At 40.2% G+C, this 21,459-nt stretch overlaps 1 protein-coding gene and 1 long non-coding RNA gene across 2 annotated transcripts in view; both read left to right on the forward strand.

Annotated features, from left to right (window-relative positions):
- LOC102078817 (zinc finger protein 665) overlaps positions 1-21,459 on the forward strand; it is a 1,047,781-nt gene that overhangs the window by 356,488 nt on the left and 669,834 nt on the right. The gene's annotated exons all lie outside the window — the stretch shown is intronic.
- LOC109200539 (uncharacterized) lies at positions 1,277-21,452 on the forward strand. The gene is made up of 3 exons (XR_002060702.2): positions 1,277-1,533; positions 20,841-20,943; positions 21,397-21,452. It is a non-coding gene; the product is annotated as an uncharacterized LOC109200539 (long non-coding RNA).

The following is a 21,459-nucleotide window of genomic DNA, read 5'->3' on the forward strand; positions in this document are numbered from 1 at the left end:
AAAATATGTCATTAAAAACTTTTAAAAGGGGCTTATTCAGTGCTATGAAAGGGTTTAAAACCAGATTGGAAAACGTGTAAAATATTTTGCTTTTTCAGGAAGGTTATTCATTGACTGTCAACTCTCTTTTCAAGAATTTTGGAAAGAATAAGTAGTTAGAAGAAAGGCCTGTAATTTGCAAGAATCATAGGATGAAGAACAGTTTTTTTTAAACAGGTGTTTGACTACAGTATGTTAAAAATTTTGGGTGCTACATCACACATCAAACTATAGTTTACCAGCTTGAGAACCAAAGGTCCAACTGTAGGTAACACCTTTTGTAAGAGTTTAAGAGAGACAGCATCATTTGTGTTCCTTATGTTATTACAATATACATAATTATCACGTCCGTACAATATAATATTTATATTGTACGGACGTGATAATTATGTATATTGTAATAACGTGATATTATATTGTTCAAACGTCAAAAGTATATTGTACAAACATGAAAAGTATCTTGTTAGAACAATAAACTTTTCACGTTATAACGTGATATACTTCTATTTTTCTTTTGCCTGGGTGGCAGCTCTACGCTTCCGTAACATTCAGGCATGTAACACAGTAACACTTTTATTTTTTACATATTCAGCAGAGAGAGTTAGCTGTGTGCACTATTAAAAAATAAGAAGCAAAATTCTTTTCAGCTTCATATAAACTGTATTATGTAGGAAAAATAAGTGGGGCTCACCTCAAAACACAGCTTGAGGACTGACTGGAGACTTTTAGGACAGTCTCTTCAGTAAATCTAGCAGCTCTTTAACATCAAAAGATGTCTTTGAGCTGCTGCAGATGTTAGTAAATCTGACCCTAACTGTTCGTTCTTCTTAAAATTCAAACTTAATAATGAAGCAATATTTTTAACAGACTGTTCTCGTTTATATGACCTCTATAAAACAACAGGGTTAAAACACATTGTGACGAAATAAGATGTTTGTTTTGTAGTCCATCTTCAGCACAATGTAGTTTCAACAGGCGGACATCCGGTGTCACATTGTTACAGAGAGACGAGTGTAAGGCTGTTCAAATTCTCAGCACAGCTCCTCTCTTTTCCTGAGTTCTTAGCAGTTGTCCTCCCCACGATGACGTTTTCATCGAGGCCAAGGAAAAGAGTTTAGGAAAAGGAGATTGGCGCTACTTTTGAAATAACACTCCACGGGGTTACGTTGTGCAGCTGAGTCACGTGACCGCACAGCAACAAATCACAGCGGAGCCGGGTATAGGGGGCGGAGCTAAGTGTGTCTGCAGGAGAGGAGTCGAGCAGAGAGAGCTGCTTTTTCATGAAACGGGAGTAAAGTAGTGAACTTACAGGAACATATACCACTACCGACGTTGGGATCGATATCTGCATCGATCTGCACACCCTTGTCTCCTGGATCGTAGCTGAGATCAGCGTGAACCACGTGGGTCTCTGCTCCCTGATCTCTTTCCTGTGTTTGGAAAAACTTCCTGCTTCATCACGGAGTTTCTCTCGGTTTGTGGGCTCATCTAAAGGTAAGCATCGAGCTAACTTTAATGTGGGTTCAGTTTATGTTGAGTTTAGCTCTGTTGAGAATAATAGATTGCTTGGTATACACTGGAGTTAGACATACTGTAGAGTTTGTGATTGCTTGCAACATCATAATATGGCGGTTGCTAGGGGGAAAGAATACATAAAGAAAAATAGTCTTGGAATATGAACAAAAGGAAGAGGTGCAGGGCAGGAGAACAGCCAACCCCCACCCCCAGGACATGAAGCCACAGGTAGAAGCGTGGGGGAGCGCAATCCCACGTGAGAGTAGTGGAAGCTTACTGAGAAGGGGCCCAAGGGCTTTGGAGCGTGATGTCACGGGGGTGGGCGTGGAAAGGATTTTGGCCTGATGCGCCATTTTCCGGGGCAAAGCTCAAGCGACAGAGGATCGAAAGCACATGGATAACATCAGCTATGGTTCGTACTTGCTGTGTGGTCGGCTGCAAGCAGTGTTGGGAAGGTTACTTTTAAAATGTATTCCATTACAGAATACTGAATACATGCCCCAAAATGTATTCTGTAACGTATTCCGTTACGTTACTCAATGACAGTAACGTATTCTGAATACTTTGGATTACTTAATATATTATCATGCTGTTTACAACTACGTGAATGTACTATTGCTGTGATTTATTACTGTTACTGAAGGTCCGCGGCTCCGAACCGTAGTAAAGGGATCTGGCTAACACGGTGGGTTCCGTGTCGGGCTGGTAGCCGAAAAATAGCTTTACTTTGTTGTCTGGGTCAACTTGAGAGAGGCGTTGAAAGGCTGCTCCAACGGAACTTATTATTTTCGGAGGAAAACACGAACACAGTGTACAGTCGAGTCTTAATAGCTTACTTACAACTGGGCTCATCAGGCACTCTTCTTGGCTGCAGTGGTTATTATTATATTTACATGCTTCCAGCTCCCGTTTTTCCTCCGTGACAGCTCAGACTTTTCCTTTCTCTCCCTCCCTCGCTCACAGACACATAACGTGTATGGTAATCCATTCTCCCTGCAGCACGGACTACACTGCCCATGAGGCTACATTCTTTAGGGCCATGCCTGTAGCATTCTGCCTTTTAGCTTAGCACAACAACAACAAAAAAGCGCTCTCTCACCCAGGAAACACGCAGAGAGAGAGCACGTCACCCTGTAACCATGGCAACCGTAACGCTGCCGCCTGGAACAACAGAACATAGCTGTCAAACAAACCCAAATAATCCTGACCCGCGACAATATGAAACAGGAAAGTACCGCCGTGTAATCCATTTATTTCAACAAAGTAACTGTATTCTGAATACCACCTTTTTAAACGGTAACTGTAACGGAATACAGTTACTCATATTTTGTATTCTAAATACGTAACGGCGGTACATGTATTCCGTTACTCCCCAACACTGGCTGCAAGGTTCGATCGCCCGACCGGCAAGGGAATAAGCTTGAAAATGGTTTAGCTTTTCATTCTTTCCCAACCTGGAAGCAACACGAGGCAGCTCGTGTAATGGATGTTACTGCGTCTAGCCTGGATAGCAGCTGTGAGACGAACTGATATCCAGTTTTCTTCCATTTCCAAATATCTGTTGGTGTACTACAGACATTTTCATTCCAGTAAGTTCTAAATATGTTCATATCACTCTTTATAGCCTTTTAGTTTTATTTTCGATGTGCTCTGTGGTCATAGCAAATTAGAACAAACATCTTACTGAGGGATTTTACAGAACTACCTTCTATTCATAGAGTTGCTAATTATTTGGCATTATTGCAGGCAAACCAGCCTATGTAACGGATGAAACACATTGTGACTGGGTTCCAGCGCTACACAAGGGACCTGCTTCAAACATACCACCATGCCAATCAGATTACTTCTTCTATGTGAGGGTGAACAGTGTGGTAGTAAAACCAGGGGAAAATGAAACTTGCTCCTGTTAAATATTCTAAAGTCTTTGCTGTATAAATAGCAGTAATTTTTCAAGAGATACAGTAAATTAAGTAGTGGGTGATATCATGTAAACGCTGTCATGATTTTGTGTAAACATTTATAGTTCACAAATGGCAAAATGTCATGGATTCTACATTGTAACTGATGTGATGTTCTACAAAGTGGTTTTAATTTTCTTTTTTTTAAAAAGGCAAAAATTAGTTCGTTTCTTTATTCAACTTTTGAACAGTGGTACTCAGTCAGGACATATTCAGTAAATGCAAATTATTTACATGGCAGTGCACTACAGCCATAAATCTTGACCCCTAGATAAAACATTATGGGTCATTCCCACAACCCACAGCTTTACTGTGTTCCAGCAAAGTATCCAATAGAGATTGACAGACCCTATGACTTTTGCGCATTGCATGCCGATAACTCGTGGCAAAACAATCCAAGTACCACATCAAATGCAAGCATTTGCAGCACCGCAAAACGTTCATTCTCTGGTTCCAATACCTTGTTGTTTTTTCTTTGCCTCCCAAAAAAGGAATGTACAAAACTAAGGAGAACAATGCCGGACTGTACAAAGACAGACTTGATGAAAAGTCAAAGAAAAGACACGAGGAAAAAATCAAAGGAGTGAAAGGGTTACCACTTATGTCTAAAAATGTATAGTTTTATCCATCTTTTAAAATACTCCACTCCAGCTACATGACACGCAGCTGGAAACACTTCCCGCAAGTCGAGCTGCCCGAGATTCACAAAATTTACAGAAAGTGTTACATTTTTGTGATTTATATCGTTCTATCGGACGATAGAATTCTTATATCGGGATATGAGATTTTGGTCATATCGCACAGCCCTACCCTAACCCTCACGTTCGGATTTCAGAGTGCCCTATGTGTAACGTTGGTAACCAGTCTGGATTTGTTTGATTCATTTCATAGGCAGGCTTCCCTACAGTTGTGCGAAAGAGTTAGCAAATCGTTACATAGCACGCATGTCTGCACAGTCACTCAATTCTATGTTTGTTCACAATTTCTATAACCTCCAAGAGCCCCAACGATAATATTATTAAGCTATAAAGAGTGATATGAACATACAGAACTTACCGGAGTGAAAATGTCTGGAGCACACCAACAGATATCTGGAGATGGAAGCGAAATGGATATCAAGCCGTCTCATGGCTGCTATCCAGGCTAGACGCCTTCTTTTGTAAGGTCTGCCATATAAGCTCCCTCATGATGCTTCCAGGTTGGGAAAGAATAAAAAAGACAAACCATTTTTAAGCTTATTCCAGTGCAGGTCGTGCGATCGAACATTGCAGCTGACAACATAGCAAGTATGAACCATGGCTGTTGTGTGTGCCTTCGCTCCTTTTTCGCTTGCGCTTTGTTTGGACCCGGAAAATGGTGCATCAGGCCGAAATCCTTTCCACACCCACCCCTGTGACATCACGCTCCAAAGCCCTATAGCAGTGACAACTCTTCCACAGTAGCAGGTAGGATTTTTCTTTTTTGAAGACGGCTACTTTTACCTTTCAATACGGATGGTTTGTATATTTGTTTATTTACAAGGAACCCCATTAGCTTCCACAATAGCGGTTGCTAGTGTTCCTGGGGCCCAAACCATCAAATACTATCGAATAAGATGTTACACAATGAAGTGGATGCAAAATATCCACATAATTTGGCTTTTACATCCACAATAAGGTTTTACAATTCTGAAAATATAAGCATGTAAGTATAGAAAAAATATACAGGGCTCTAGAGTGCGACCAAATTTTTCAGTGGTGCGACCAACTGTTCGGGTAAAAAAAAAAAAAAAGTGCAGAGAGTGCAGAATTATTAGGCAAGTTGTATTTTTGAGGAATAATTTTATTATTGAACAACAACCATGTTCTCAATGAACCCAAAAAACTCATTAATATCAAAGCTGAATGTTTTTGGAAGTAGTTTTTAGTTTGTTTTAAGTTTTAGCTATTTTAGGGGGATATCTGTGTGTGCAGGTGACTATTACTGTTGTGAAGGGGAGAAATATTTTACTGCTATTATTTGCTGCTATTTTTATAATCATCATTAACATTTCATGTTAATAGTGATGTTGCATTTAGATGCATTCAGATGTTCAAATATATGGTTATAGTCTTTATTACAGGTCCAAGAAGAACCACTTTAAACGGTTGAGTTGAATCTATAATTGGAAATGTTTTTAATGCTTCTATGATCTCAGTGTTTCTGTGTAGAGGGCAGAAGACAGGAAAATACACTCTGTGCCAAAATGAGACAGGAAACGCGTCTGCAGAGCATGCTTTTGCAGAAGTGAAACTGAAGCCAGAGTTTAAGTGCAAGCCAAAGAGTAGGGTGTTTATTATGCATTTATTGCGGATTAAGCCTTAAGTAGTTGTGGTAGATTGAAACAGTTGTTTATATATTTTACATATAAGTCAAGATCATTACACACAGGATGGCCTTAGCCTGGTTGGTTGCTTAAGTAGAGGTCAACTAAGGTTCAGAAAGCAGATGCAAACTCTGCACGTACAGACAGACGAGACATACACCTACAGACAGTGAGAGGTCATGACACGTACACAGTACACAGCATGCACGCGCCCCCGCACGTGTACGCACACACACATACACACCATAGTAGATCTATTTTGGTAGGGCAGAAGTGAAGATGTATTTTTGCTGCAAATGCAGAATTGTGCCGACGTACTTAGAGGAAGTGCAACAGATGTCCTAGGAGATAAGCGACAGCGAAGACGAGCTGAGGGGAAGCACCGACCCGAAGACAATGTTCTTTAAAACTATGTTAAAGGTTGTTGACAGAACATTTGTGGTTTTGAGTTGACGTATGCTTTGTTTAAATCTGCCTAGCAACAGAAAAGGGGGCTGTACTATCTTAACCCTATAAAACTGTTGTCTGAATAGGGTAAAGACAGTTCAACACTGATTGGGTTGTTGAACTCACACATGTGTATTCATTAAAATGCCGTCTAAATTGCACACGCCTGGATCTGTGGTTATTTATGGATTCCTCTCTCAACATTGAACCCCTAACACTGTGCATAATTATTAGGCAACTTAACAAAAAACAAATATATACCCATGTCAATTATTTATTTTTACCAGTGAAACCAATATAACATCTCCACATTCACAAATATACATTTCTGACATTCAAAAACAAACCAAAAACAAATCAGCGACCAATATAGCCACCTTTCTTTGCAAGGACACTCGAAAGCCTGCCATTCATGGATTCTGTCAGTGTTTTGATCTGTTCACCATCAACATTGCGTGCAGCAGCAACCACAGCCTCCCAGACACTGTTCAGAGAGGTGTACTGTTTTCCCTCCTTGTAAATCTCACATTTGATGATGGACCACAGGTTCTCAACGGGGTTCAGATCAGGTGAACAAGGAGGCCATGTCATTAGTTTTTCTTCTTTTATACCCTTTCTTGCCAGCCACGCTGTGGAGTACTTGGACGCGTGTGATGGAGCATTGTCCTGCATGAAAATCATGTTTTTCTTGAAGGATGCAGACTTCTTCCTGTACCACTGCTTGAAGAAGGTGTCTTCCAGAAACTTGCAGTAGGACTGGGAGTTGAGCTTGACGCCATCCTCAACCCGAAAAGGCCCCACAAGCTCACCTTTGATGATACCAGCCCAAACCAGTACTCCACCTCCACCTTGCTGGCGTCTGAGTGGGACTGGAGCTCTCTGCCCTTTACCAATCCAGCCACGGGCCCATCCATCTGGCCCATCAAGACTCACTCTCATTTCATCAGTCCATAAAACCTTAGAAAAATCAGTCTTGAGATATTTCTTGGCCCAGTCTTGACGTTTCAGCTTGTGTGTCTTGTTCAGTGGTGGTCGTCTTTCAGCCTTTCTTACCTTGGCCGTGTCTCTGAGTATTGCACACCTTGTGCTTTTGGGCACTCCAGTGATGTTGCAGCTCTGAAATATGGCCAAACTGGTGGCAAGTGGCATCTTGGCAGCTGCACGCTTGACTTTTCTCAGTTCATGGGCAGTTATTTTGCGCCTTGGTTTTTCCACACGCTTCTTGCGACCCTGTTGACTATTTTGAATGAAACGCTTGATTGTTCGATGATCACGCTTCAGAAGCTTTGCAATTTTAAGACTGCTGCATCCCTCTGCAAGATATCTCACTATTTTTGACTTTTCTGAGCCTGTCAAGTCCTTCTTTTGACCCATTTTGCCAAAGGAAAGGAGGTTGCCTAATAATTATGCACACCTGATATAGGGTGTTGATGTCATTAGACCACACCCCTTCTCATTACAGAGATGCACATCACCTAATATGCTTAATTGGTAGTAGGCTTTCGAGCCTATACAGCTTGGAGTAAGACAACATGCATGAAGAGGATGATGTGGACAAAATACTGATTTGCCTAATAATTCTGCACTCCCTGTATATGCGGCAATAAATGCACTGCCCAAGTGTCCCCTCTCCCCACTGTTCTTTCAGCAGCAGGCAGCAGCAAACAGGTCGTCAGAGGAGGCCGAGATGATGATTAAGTTTAATATTTTCTACAATATTGACAAAGCACTTTAAGCACAAGATTGTTAGTTAATAATTTAGAAATGAATATTGTCTGTATGGACTGCAACTTCCCCCCCAAAAAAACACACATGTAAAACTGCAGTTTAAGCGATGCGGTTGAAAAATTTGAGTGCGCCTAACTTTTGTGCCGGTGCGCCTAACTTTTTAAAGTTAGGCGCACCGGTGCGCCCATGGCAAAAAGTTAGTCTAGAGCCCTGATATATAAAAAACACTCAAACAAAATACACAATTTCCATTACAAGTGACATTACCCTCTTACAATATTTACAAATAAATTAAAAACGGCCTAAATAGGCTTTTAGGTGATTTTTAAAAGTATGAACAGAAGCCAATTCTCTAATTGCATAAGGCAACTTATTCCACTGAAAAGATGCTCTAAATATAACAGTTTTTCATAAAGTTACTTTTAACTCGAGGAGTTACTAAATTGTGGTTAGTTGAGAATCGTGTAGCATGATTATGTATTTCATCTGGATACTGCAACTGAGCATAAAAAAAGTGTGGTGTGTTTACCAGTATTGCTTTCTTTAAAAATACAAGTAAGCCATAGTATAATTTAGCTTGTACAGAAAGCCAAGAAAGTTTATCGTGCATTTTATTAACACTAATCTGGCCGCCCTGTTTTGGACTAACTGAAGTCTGTTCAGATCTGTCTTATTAGCTGCCGACCAAATGATTGAGCAGTACTCTAGATGAGATAATACTAGTGCATCAATGACATCTTTCAAAATTGAAGAAGTAATATAAAAGGAGCATTTCCTAGCTATAGCTATACCCTGTCTCATTTTCTTAATAACAGAGTTGATGTGCTGAGACCATGAAAGGTGGTGGTTTATGGTAACACCAAGTAATTTAATCTGGGTGACCTGTTCCAATACTGATCCAGCTATGGAAAGATTTATTTGTGGGCTGTTGACTAAGCGTACTCTACTTCCTATTAACATGGATTTGGATTTAGACACGTTTAAAATCATGTTGTTTTTACTTATCCAGTCAAACACGTTCAGCAAATCTAGTTGTAATATGCTTGTCAATTCAGAGTAGCTACTGGCTGAATAAAACATGGTGGAATCATCAGCATACATTACAAGATGAGATTTATCCAGGACGTACGGCAAATCATTCGTGAAGACTGAATAGAGAAGTGGACCGAGGCAGCTGCCTTGGGGTAGACCACAGTTCATTTCACAGCCCTCCGAGAAATAACCATTATAATAAACCTTTTGCCTTCTTCCAGACAAATAACTTTCCATCCAGCATAAAGCAGCTGGTGAGAATCCATAACATTTTAGTTTATCTATCAAAAGATCATGATTTATCAAATCAAATGCAGCACTAAAATCCAAAAATACAACCCCGACCAAATTCCCATTATCTAAGTATCTATACCAGTTATCTGTCATGTGAATGAGAGCTGAACTGGTGGAATAACCAGGTTTGTAAGCATGTTGAAACTGAGTGAGTAACTGATTTTCGGTTAGGTAATGTTGAATTTGTTCATAGACAATCCTCTCCATAATTTTACTTAGAATGGGGAGTAGACTAATAGGTCTGCTATTGACACCATTAAAAACGGCATTCTTGTTTTTAGGATTGGGAATTATTTTCGATTCTTTCCACTGCAATGGAAATAAGCTGCATGCCAAAAATCTATTAAATATGTGACATATAGGAAGGGACACAAACTTAGCTGCAACTTTGAGCAGTTTACTGTCTGTGTTATCCGAGCCATACGATGTATCGTCAGGAAGTGATATCAATAAGCGCTCTACCATCTCCGCATTCACTGCCTCAAACTTAAATTGGCATTGCTTATTATTCATGATAACATCCTGTATAAGACGACGTGATAAGGTGGGATCACCTCTGCTCATATTAGATTTTAAATTTGTTATTTTATTACTGTAGTAATTCACAAAATAATTGGCTATGTCCTCAGCTTTACTTATAAACGTACCACCCGTGTAGATGTGAGACACCACCGGAGCAAGATCTCTACCCATTATATTATTTAAAACTTTCCACACCTTCTTGCTGTCCTTATTGGCCTCCTTGAGCTTGAGTTGATAATATTCTCTCTTCTTGCACCTATTCAATTTAGTTATTTGATTTCTTAACTCGCGATATCTTGCCCACTCTTGTGGACTGACAGACTTATGTGCTTTTGCTTTTGCTATATCCCTTTCAGACATTGCAGCCTTAAGTTCATTATCTAGCCAAGGTGCGTAGTAGTAAATCTTTTTAAGGGGGCATGTTTGTCAGCCAGGTAGCAAAAGTTTTCAATAAACATAGATAATGCCATATCAGGGTCATGCTCGAAGCAGATGTCAATCCAATGAATTTCTTTTACGTCATTAATATACTTATCTGCATTGAAATTTTTGTATGATCTATGAAAAATAATCTTTTGTGCAGTTTTCAGTGGTTTCATTTTCTTGGTCAAACCTACAAGATTATGGTCACTATAACCAACTGGAATAGAAACAATATTAGAGCAATGCTCAGGAACATTTGTATATATGTGATCAATACATGATGATGACCTATGACCTCCTGCGTTGACCGTGACCCGGGTGGGAATGGTGATCATCTGAGACAGGCAACAAGCCGACGCTGATGAACTTATCTTTTTCCTTAAAGGACAAGAAGGAACTGACCAATTGATATTAAAGTCTCCTAATAAGAACATGTCTTTGTTTTCCTCAGTTACTCTTTCCAGCATTTCACAGATTTGTTCTACATACAAGATATTAATACTTGGGGGTCTATAGCAGCAACCTACTAATACAGGCCTGCCATAGAGCGGGTGCAACTGAACCCACACAATTTCCAGATCGTCAAGCGTTAAGTCCATACGTAGTTTGCTTGCCATACTATCATTAATGTATAGGGCTACGCCCCCTTCAAATCTGTTTCTGTCCTTCCTATACAACTTATAACCGTTTATTTCAAATTCATTATTCTTAAAAGCATCGTCTAAATGAGTCTCGGAAATAGCCAGCACAGTTATCGTATTTGTTGACAACAGTGACTGAATTTCCTGAATCTTATATTTATCGATCTCAACAGCTACAAATGACAACATTGCTGAAGTCTAAATATTAATTCCAGCGTTCTGTGACCTCGGTTTAACAATTAATTTGTCATATTTCAGGACGGCAATATCACCTCTGTCTCTGGCCGCTCTCAGCTGTGGTAACAGTTCTTTCCTCTTCTTCCTGATGGACTCTGAAAAATCCTCGTTGATTTAAAGATTGGTACCTTTCAGTTTTTTGGCAGATGAGAGAATTAATTGTTTATCTTTAAATCTTTTGTAGTCTGTAGTCGCTTCGTGTAGTCACCGCCTGGCCAAGGAAGAGGGCTTTAGATCGTCAGCGTTAGAGATTACTGTTGTGCTTGACTGCGGTGTGGTGAGAACCACTGGTACGGCTTCGGTATTAGATCAATAATGGTCTGTTTATGTTTTGATCAAGAGCCTTTTTTTGGGCAGCTGAAGAGGAGAGGTGTATCTTATGGCCAACCTCTGGCTGTAACTTGGTCATACTACCCAGCAAAACCCAGTATGCAGGTTCATCTGTAACAGTCCTTGTGCCACAGATCCGCACTGTTGCTTCTACATTAGACAGAAGAGCAGCGACATGGCTGCAGGTCTCCACGACTCCGACCATCCAAGTGCAGTGGGCAGCTTCAATCTTCCCTGTGATGCTCACAGTGACCTATGGCTGCAATGCTGGTTCATTCAGTCTTTGAGAGTGCAGTACCTGAAACGCACACAGACAAAGTTAATTTAAAGACAAAAACTAATGAGCCAACACAAATATGTTTTATCTACTTTATCATAAATGTAACAAAGTGTTTAGAAAGTTAGCACATACATGTTATTTTTCATTCTTCGATATGAATTATTTTATATCATGATAACGATATATATCACGATATACCACCTGACCTGTGGTCATCTAGAAAGTACGCAGTCTATAAAAACCAAGTGCCGAGGGTGCAGTCTTTGTTTTGAGTTACTGTAAAGCAGGGATATTAAACTAAAATTTGAGGAGGTCCAGTTGGAGAAAATCTTCTCAAGCAGAGGTCCGGGACATCATAATGTCTAACTTACGTTATGATTGTGATAAAGAAGCAGCCTTCTTTTTTTTAAAATTAATATCTGAATGTATGAACAATAGTCTGTCAAATCAATGAAAATACAAGTTAAAAACATTTCAACAAAATTTATTGTTAACACTGAAACACACAGTAGGCCTACAATAGATATAGGGCTGCTGTTTAAGATGAATCAGAGAAAATAAATAAAATGGCTAAATTGTGCATCTTAGAACAAAGTGCTTAATTTCAGAAAAAAAATAGCAGCAGCTTGAGTTTCCCTTTTTCTTTACCTTTTACATCTCGACTTAACAGTCTCAATACATTTTTAACAGATAACATCAAAACATTTTAACAATTTTACAGTTTCTCTTTCTTTCCCCCTTATTTTCCACTTCCCCACTTTCTGTTGTTCAGTGAGAGAATTGAGCTTTAGTTTGCTTTACTAGGATTTTAAATCTAGGCTGGAATGGTGTCAGTGCCATTCTCATACACATGTGTAGGTGCTCATTGGTGAGCCTGGAACGATATTTAGTTTTTATTATGTTCATTGTGGAGGAAGCTGCCTCACAGCTGTATGTGGAGCCAAACATGGTCAAGATGTACAGGGCTACTTTCCTCAGATTTGGGAAAGAAGATAAGATAAGATAAGATAACCTTTATTAGTCCCACACGTGGGAAATTTGTTTTGTCACAGCAGGAAGTGGACAGTGCAAAAGTTATGAAGCAAAAATTAGAATAACATAAAATAAGAATAAATACAGTACACAACTGTACAGAATAGAATAAAATACTATATATAGTAGAATAAAATATACAATAAGATAAAAATAGAATACAAATGCTTTATACAACTGAGTAAAAATACAACGATGCCAGAAAGATTATTGCACATTAGTGTTATTGCACATGTGTGGATGTGTGTGTTTGATCAGTTAGTCTTTGTTGTGGAGTCTGACAGTAGTGGGGAGGAAAGACCTGCGAAATCTCTCCGTCCCACACCGTGGGTGCCGCAGCCTGTAGGAGCTGCTCAGTGCTGTCACAGTCTCCTGCATGAGGTGGGAGATGTTGTCCAACAGGGATGACAGCTTAGCCACCATTCTCCTGTCACTCACCACCTCCACTGGGTCCAGAGGGCATCCTAGAACAGAGCTGGCCCTGCGGATCAGCCTGTTCAGTCTCTTCCTGTCCCCGGCAGAGATGCTGCCGCCCCAGCAGACCACACCATAAAAGATGGCTGAGGCCACCACAGAGTCATAGAAGGTCTTCAGGAGTGGGCCCTCCACTCCAAACGACCTGAGTCTCCGCAGCAGGTACAGTCTGCTCTGCCCTTTCCTGTAGAGGGCGTCTGAGTTATGAGTCCAGTCCAGTTTGCTGTTCAGATGAACACCAAGGTACCTGTAGCTGTCCACAGCCTCAATGTCCATACCTTGGATGTTCAGTGGTTGCAGTGGAGGATGTTTGTGCCTGCGGAAGTCTACCACCAGCTCCTTGGTTTTACTGGCATTGATCTGGAGGTAGTTCAGCTGGCACCAGTCCAGAAAGTCCTGAGTCAGTCCTCTGTACTCCTTGTCGTCCCCATCACTGATAAGGCCGGCTATTGCAGAGTCATCAGAGAACTTCTGCAGGAAGCACTGGGTGGAGTTGTGGGAGAAGTCTGCAGTGTAGATGGTGAAGAGGAACGGAGCCAGAACCGTTCCCTGTGGGGCCCCCGTACTGCAGACGACCCTGTCCGACACACAGCCCTGAGTCCTCACATACTGTGGTCGGTTGGTGAGGTAGTCCAAAAGCTGTCTCAGAGACCATTTGGAGCCAGAAAGTGGCCGGTTCAGTTCTTCCAAACTGCTCTTTCAGGGCCACATCTGCTTGGAGATCAACCAGCTGCATTTGAAGAGACCCAGCTTTTGCCCACTTGAAGTGCTGTGTGACTTCCTTTGAGAACCCTCTGACATCAGTGATGAGAAATGGGTTCTTTATGAACATGGTGAGCTGCTGTCCAAAGCTGAAGCTATCAAAACGTTTGCTGAAGTTTTCAATCAGCTTATCAACAAAGTCAACAAAAGAGGACACATCTCTCTGTCCCTGAACCTGTTCCATCACTGTTGGGAAGTGTGCATAGTCTCCTTGCAGGTCTTCTTTGAACACTTCAAGTTTCCTCTGAAAGGAGCGGACAGCTGTCATCAGTTCACAGATTGAATTGTCCTTGGCCTGCAGCTTCAAATTCAGTTCATTCAGGTGTGAAGTGATATCAACCAAAAAGGCCACAATATCCATGTTTTTCCCATCATTTAAAAAGAGAGAAAAGTTTGTTGCTTTCTGACTTTCCAGCTCTTCCAAGAAAGCTGCTACTTCACTTCTGATGGATCAAAATCGCTCCAATGCCCTGCCTTTGCTGAGCCATCTCACATTGTTGTGAAGCAGAAGATCATCAGCATGTGCATCAACTTCTCTGAGAGATTCCCTGAGCATGCGATGCTGACAAGAAGAAGATGCCCTGAGAAAATTGATCATTTTCATCATTGTTTTCATCACCTCAGCATACGCATCTGACAGGGTGGAGCATAGGACAGACTGATGAATAATACATAAGAGATTAGCTCAGGATTGTCCTCTTTCATTCTTGCTACAGCTCCTTTCTCTCTCCCCATCACAGCAGGGGCTCCATCTGTGGTTATTGAAACCACTTGGTTTGGCTCTATTCCTCGCTTTGTTAACATTTTCTTAATGGCCAGGTAGATATATATCCTCTCCTCTTGTAGTGATCTGAAGGGAAGTTACACCTAGCAGGTCTTCACAGAAGTCTTTCTTATCATTGTTGAACAACCTTACATAAACTAACAGCTGAGCATTGTCAGACACATCAGTGGACTCATCTACAGCCAAGCCTACACATGGTGTCTTATGAATAGCTTCTTCCAGCTGGGACATCCTGAGCTAATATTTCACTTCTCTTTGTGGCTGTTGATGCTGACATAGGTATTTGCTTTATTTTGTCACAAAGCTCTTCTTTTTGTTTACCCTCAAGTAATGTTTCTGCTACTGCACTCATGCACTCTTTGACAACACCTGCATCTGATTGTTCAAAAGCTTTGTGCTTTGTCTCATAGTGGCGTTTGACATTGCCACTTTTAATCAGTGCCACGGTTTCTGAACATATGAGACACACTGGTTTGCTGCTTGCGGCCGGAAGAATGAACATATATGCGTCAGTTCAGTCTTGAAAGTTTTATTTTCGGTGTCTACTTTTCTCTTCTTTGAAAGCGCCATAGTTGTTTTACCTCTTGTGACTCCCACTCACGTCTTGTCTCACTGTATCGTTAGTCGTCTCGCTTGTCATTCGCCTCTCACCGTCTCTTTCCTCTGTCTTTCTGTGTCTGCACTCAGCATTGCGATCGCTTTGAATGCGCAGATGTGATTGGCTAAGTAGTGTCACGTGGGTGGCTTAACTCGCACACAATTGGTTTGTATGTTCCCTAGTCTAATACAATGTAACGTTACCGCTTAAAATTGAATCGCCCCGTCAAAATTAAATATAATTTAATATTTTGTTAACTATAGGTCCGGGTCCATATAAGATGGCGACTGGGTCCGGACTCGGACCCCGGTCCGCCTGTTAGTGACCCCTGCTGTAAAGTATGTCGCATATCTGGGTGCACGTACAGCAGGACCAGCTCGCAAACCACAAGACGGAGTTTCTTTGCGAAAAATATCATTTTTTTATTACTTTATTTTCTCTTGCATAAAGTTAAGAGCATGTATATTGAGAAGACAACACTAATATATTTGCCACAGGCTATTTAACCCTTTAAGACCTACCATAGAACCAAGTTCGCCCGAGCTTATCTTTATGTTTTTACATGCTGTAGTGCCATTTGTGGGAGCATTTCAAGTTTCTATATATCAATACAACCGTTATAGCCCAAATTTTAATAATATGTGTGCATATGTATGCATTAGGTCCATAGTAACTACATAAATTGGAAAAACTTGTAGTGCAATAAACTACAAAAAATTGATGATCTTTTTGTTTTGTTTTTTTACATATATTTTTAGTAAAAAAAAATTTAAGAGGTGTATCCCTCAAAACTGTAAATACAAAAGTTTCCAACCACGAGAAATTTATTTTGAGTGTCTTCATAGTTTTATTTTTGAGATACACTAATTTTTATATACTACAGGAAAAATGAAAATAAATAGTTTATTTTGATGCATTATAATATTTCCAACAGTGTAATTTGAGTTCTAAGCATCCCAGAAACGATACAGAAAAGCATAAAGTCAAACATGACTTTTAAAAACATCAACATTGGCTTATAAGGCCCTTTCGCGAAAATAACATCACTTCCGGTTTCGGGCAGGTAATGGCGGACATGTAACAATTCGCGCTGACGTATATGCCAACGTAGGAAGTGTTATGAACATCGGCAAAGCGTGTTTCTGGAATATTATGTTTTTGTTGCTGCAAGTGCTTCTTATGCAATTTTTGCAAAGCTATATGTGGAAGGAAACCGTGACCTAGGACAAGCTAATGGCATAAGATGTAAGTACAACTCTTCCGGTTTCACATGCAAAAAAAAATATTGCACTGCCATACGTGGTTCCAGTTCTACAGGGATTTAAAAACAGTTAGGGAAAACGGAGTGTGCCTGCTCCAGCTGGTTGTAAAGGGTTTATTATATATTTTATGTAATAATTTATAAAATTTGGGTTAGAAATGATAGAGGACAAATGGCACGATAGACACTTTTCTATCGTCCACACGATATATATCGTCATATCGCCCAGCACTAACGACTTGTACTCGCTGACTCTTTTGAGCTACTTTTAAGCATTTTTCTTGTAGTCACCGTTATAACACAGTGTGTTTGTTTTGATTCGTTGCCCCGGAAGATGGCGCAGCGTTCCCACAATACATTGCGGCGTGACGTCAACTCCAAAGCCCTATAGAGAGAGTAGTGGAAGCCTACTGCGAAGGGTGCCAAAGGGCTACGTTTGCTTGCTTGTTCAATTATTTCCATCGTGCTTTGACTGTGGCTGTAACCAGACCTATTCCAGCAGGATTTGTAAAAAGTGTTTTGACAGACACACAAAGCCGGACAACTTTTGCTCTGAGTCTAAGAAGCTTAGAGAGAAAGTGATCGGACTTCTCGTGTGGCTAGGTGCTGTTGAGGTTCACTTTCTCTTGACTTCACCGACTCTTTTGATATCCCAGCTGGAGAAGAAGGGTCAGATGAGGCTGAAGTATTTTTCATCAAAACTGAGTCCGCAGGACTTTAAAAACGTGATTGTTGGGCTTCATTTCTGTACTGAACAGTCATTTTAAGATCAGCTAGTAAATGACCATTAGCTAATGTTGTTCATGAGACTAAAGTCATCTCATGTTGGTAATGTAAATATTATATTGCCAATATTACAGTTATTATTATATTAATCATTATTAGTTATTACAGCATTGAACTTGAACTCTGTGTCAAATACTGAGCTTCAGTAAAGATTCAAGTTGCATTTATTTATGTCCTATCACCTTAAATCTTCACTCAAAGACAGTGTATATATAGATGTATCATATATAAGATACAAATATTGTTATTTCATTTTGTTGGCATTACTAAATTTGGCTAAATGCTTACATATATTTGTAACAAGAAAATGTACAAATTGTGATAACTGTTTCTGATCAAATGAAGAGTAGAATGATAGCATTAACTGACTTTCTTGTTGTGTTTGTGGATATATTACTGACTTTAATTATCCATAAATTCATCGCATTCTCTGTAAGATTAAGGTCAACTGTGGAACAGGATATATTTTAAAGTCAAGGCTTAAGATTAAGAAAAGACTACGTCTGCATGGCCCACAAGCTCATGTGACCTTAGGACGTCACTGTCATCTTCCTGCTCCTGAAAATATATACATACAACCACCCTTTTTTCTTGTCTGGGTGGAGTAGGTGGAATCTAATGAGGTGCTTCAGGTGCAGGGCTCGCAAAATCGCTAGCCCGACGTCCCGGGGCTAGCGATTTTTCCAGTCGGGCTACCAGAATCTATCCCTGCCCTGCCCGTCGGGCTATCATAGGAAGGAAAAATATGTCAATGCTTTTGCATTCTTTCGGAAATGTAGCTGGGTAAATATGTCACTGGCATCGGTGAGCCACTGTCAATATGTGACTAGGGCTGCTCAATTAATCGAATTTTAATCTAAATGACGATCTGGGCTTTCAACGATCATTAAAAATGACTGAGCCGATTATTAGCACCTCCCTCGTGCTCTACTCTCGCGCTGCTCCGTGTAGCAAAACGAGCGCACCTCTCTGCGTTTCGAACACGCGGCACAACAATTAAGAGGAGCTAACAGAGGGAAGCTCGGAAAGCTAAGCAGAAGTTATTTGGAGAGGAGAGTGACTGTCGTTGGTTGAAAAGAGAGGTAAAAAACCCTTCAGTGGTGTGGAAACATTATGGGTTCGCGGAGTCAGACGTGGATCAAGTAGACATAGTGTGTAAACCTTGGTGTCGTAGCTGCACCACAGAGCGACATGGCAAAGTTCACTAAACATAGATGTTTACATTTTATTTTTTATATTGCAAACATTTGCACTGTTATCAGTATTTGCACACTATTTTATACTATTTTTGACAATCTTTAAAGCCATTATTCAATACATTGTTATTGTTAAACAAATATCATCAAATAATCGAGATCTCAATTTCAGTGAAAATAATCGTGATTATCATTTTTGCCATAATCGAGCAGCCCTATATGTGACATATTGAAATCGCATTTGAATTTGCGTTTGTTTTTTGCTTTCACTTTGCAATCGCGTGAACTGTGTATAGAGAGCGACAGTACTGATTGGTGAGTGACGATAATTTGCGCACCAATCTGACATCGTCTTATCAATCGTTAGTTAACTATGCAAACATGACAAGTGAAATCTTCCGCAGGAAGCTTTAACATGTGAGAGGCTGATCGCGCAGAGAATCGCTGAGCGTTATGTGAGTGCGTGTGTAAAAGCAGCAGGATATATATTTTAGTTCTGCTGAGCCAAATAAGACTGGTCAGGGTGAAGAAGTGACAGCCAAAGAAAAGCTTACCACAAAACGGAAAAGTTATGACAAATCAGACTATAAGGCAAAGTGCAGCTTTATGGTTTCATGGACAAAAGAATTTCTGTGGCTGGAATATGACAAGCTAAATAACCAGGGGTGCACATAAGTGGTCCGCAGGTGTGCATTCGCTGTCAAAATAAAAGACGCGCACAAGATAAGAAGCTGCAACGCGTGTTTGCGTCCATAAGATTTTCTGGAGGAGGACAGACATTTGTTTAGAACTCTTAAAGATGTTGAAGAAGCTCCTTTAAGCAATTACTTTGGTGTTCCTCCACCTCCAAAGAAATGTCAGAAGGAGTCCGAACCACAAAAGAAACGCGTATTCTAGGAGAAGTGGTTGCAGGAGGTGAGCTGGTTTCAAAGAAATGATGAACGCACAGAGAATTGGTGCAGAATATGCCGTGAAAATCCCACTCTAGCGGACAAAAACAGTGCCTTTTATATGGACGCAAACGCGCGTTGCAACTTCTTATCTTGTGCGCGTCTTTTATTTTGACAGTGAATGCGCACATGCGGACAACTTATGTGCACCCGTGTAAATAACATAATGTTCTGCCGGGTGTGTTGTTGGTTTCCCTCGATTTCTGAGTCGACAAGTGCCTTTGTTACTGGGACCAGTAATTTTAAGAAAGGCCCCCATTAGAACCCATGAGAAATGCAAGAAATTGATTAAATTATATTTTTACTAATGTTTTATATACTTATTTATCTACATATAGATATATATGTGTGTGTGTTTCTGTCTTGTTTTTTATGGACATGAAGTCTGCCAATAAAGATTGAATTGAATTGAATTGCTCAGTCTGCAAATAACATACTAAAAATCAACCTGAAAAATCTGTTTAGAACAGCCTACTATGTTGCAAAGAGTGAACTACCACTGGCAAAATTTAGCAGTCTTTGCAAACTTCAAAAAGCAAATGGCCTAGATCTTGGTGCCACTTGCCTCTTACCTGTGATTTCAGTGGAAATTTCAAATTCAGGATCTGACACAGACTGATTCCTGTTGTACAGTTCTTACAAGTTCATAGAAATTTCTGTTCAATTACAACCAAGTATTTGAGTTGATGATTGTAATTTTTATACAATATTGTAATTTGTGTTTCAACAATTTTTTGATTAATGTTTTGTTTCCGTTACAATATTGTACATTAAAGTATAATATTGTAACGGAAGCAAAACAGGAAAAAATTGCTCCTTTTTTTATTTGGGCTACTTAAATTTATTTTGATCTACCAAAAACTGAAGAGTCCCTGCCCGAAGGGCTACCGGGGATTTTGAAATTTTGCGAGCCCTGAGGTGGCTGAGTTTATACTGCTACCACTGAGTGTGAGCCGGACTTGTGGATCTATAGAGGTCCATATATACAGAGTGTAGCATCCACTGGGTAAAGGCAGTGATATGCAGGGGGGTCAGTGGCTTTTTCCCTTTCAGGTTCTTGTGTCAACTGATGACTTTCTTGTTGTAGCTGCTTCTCGGGTTCCACATTGAAGTTTCATAGGTATTGTTGTCACTGAGGAGTTTAGTCATGTTTATTTGCTCTGCTTTTTTTATCAGGGATAAAATGCATATACTTTTTGTGTCACAGCTGAGTAACAGGAGAAGAGTCTGGTGGAGCAACAGAGGAACAATTTCAGCCATTTGGACTCAGCTCAGCCACTACAGAGGAAACAATGACTTCAACACAAAAGGTGAGAAAAATGTCACTGTTACACTGTTATTGAAACTGTGTGCTCAGCTGGTTGGTTTTTAAAAACATGTTAACAGCAGCATTATCTTTTCCATCCCGGGCTCCTCCATATACACAGAATCTACATTCACAACCAAAAAAACTCAGAGGTTACAAGAAGATACAAACATAATTTTTTATCGGCACACATTGAAACAACAATATCAAAAATTGAACTCACAATTTTTTATGAGTAAAATATTTTCTCCACTTATCAATACTTCTTCAATATGTATTTTTCATTACGACTGTCATTGTAGCACATCATTGAAATGTGATACTATCACCAGAAACTGATGGTAACACACCTACAATGTGTTTGTTGACATGTTTGATTCCACTAATAGAGGGAGTTTCAGTTTGTTCCACGACTGCATTTCACTCACTGCCTCTGTTTGTATCTCTGTCACTGCAGGACCAACATGGAGCGAGAAGTCAGTGCTCTCAGGAGGCCGACAAACCTCACAGAAGAAAGGGA

This window comes from Oreochromis niloticus, linkage group LG3 (genome assembly GCF_001858045.2).
Source record: "Oreochromis niloticus isolate F11D_XX linkage group LG3, O_niloticus_UMD_NMBU, whole genome shotgun sequence".
NCBI classification, from domain to species: domain Eukaryota; kingdom Metazoa; phylum Chordata; class Actinopteri; order Cichliformes; family Cichlidae; genus Oreochromis; species Oreochromis niloticus.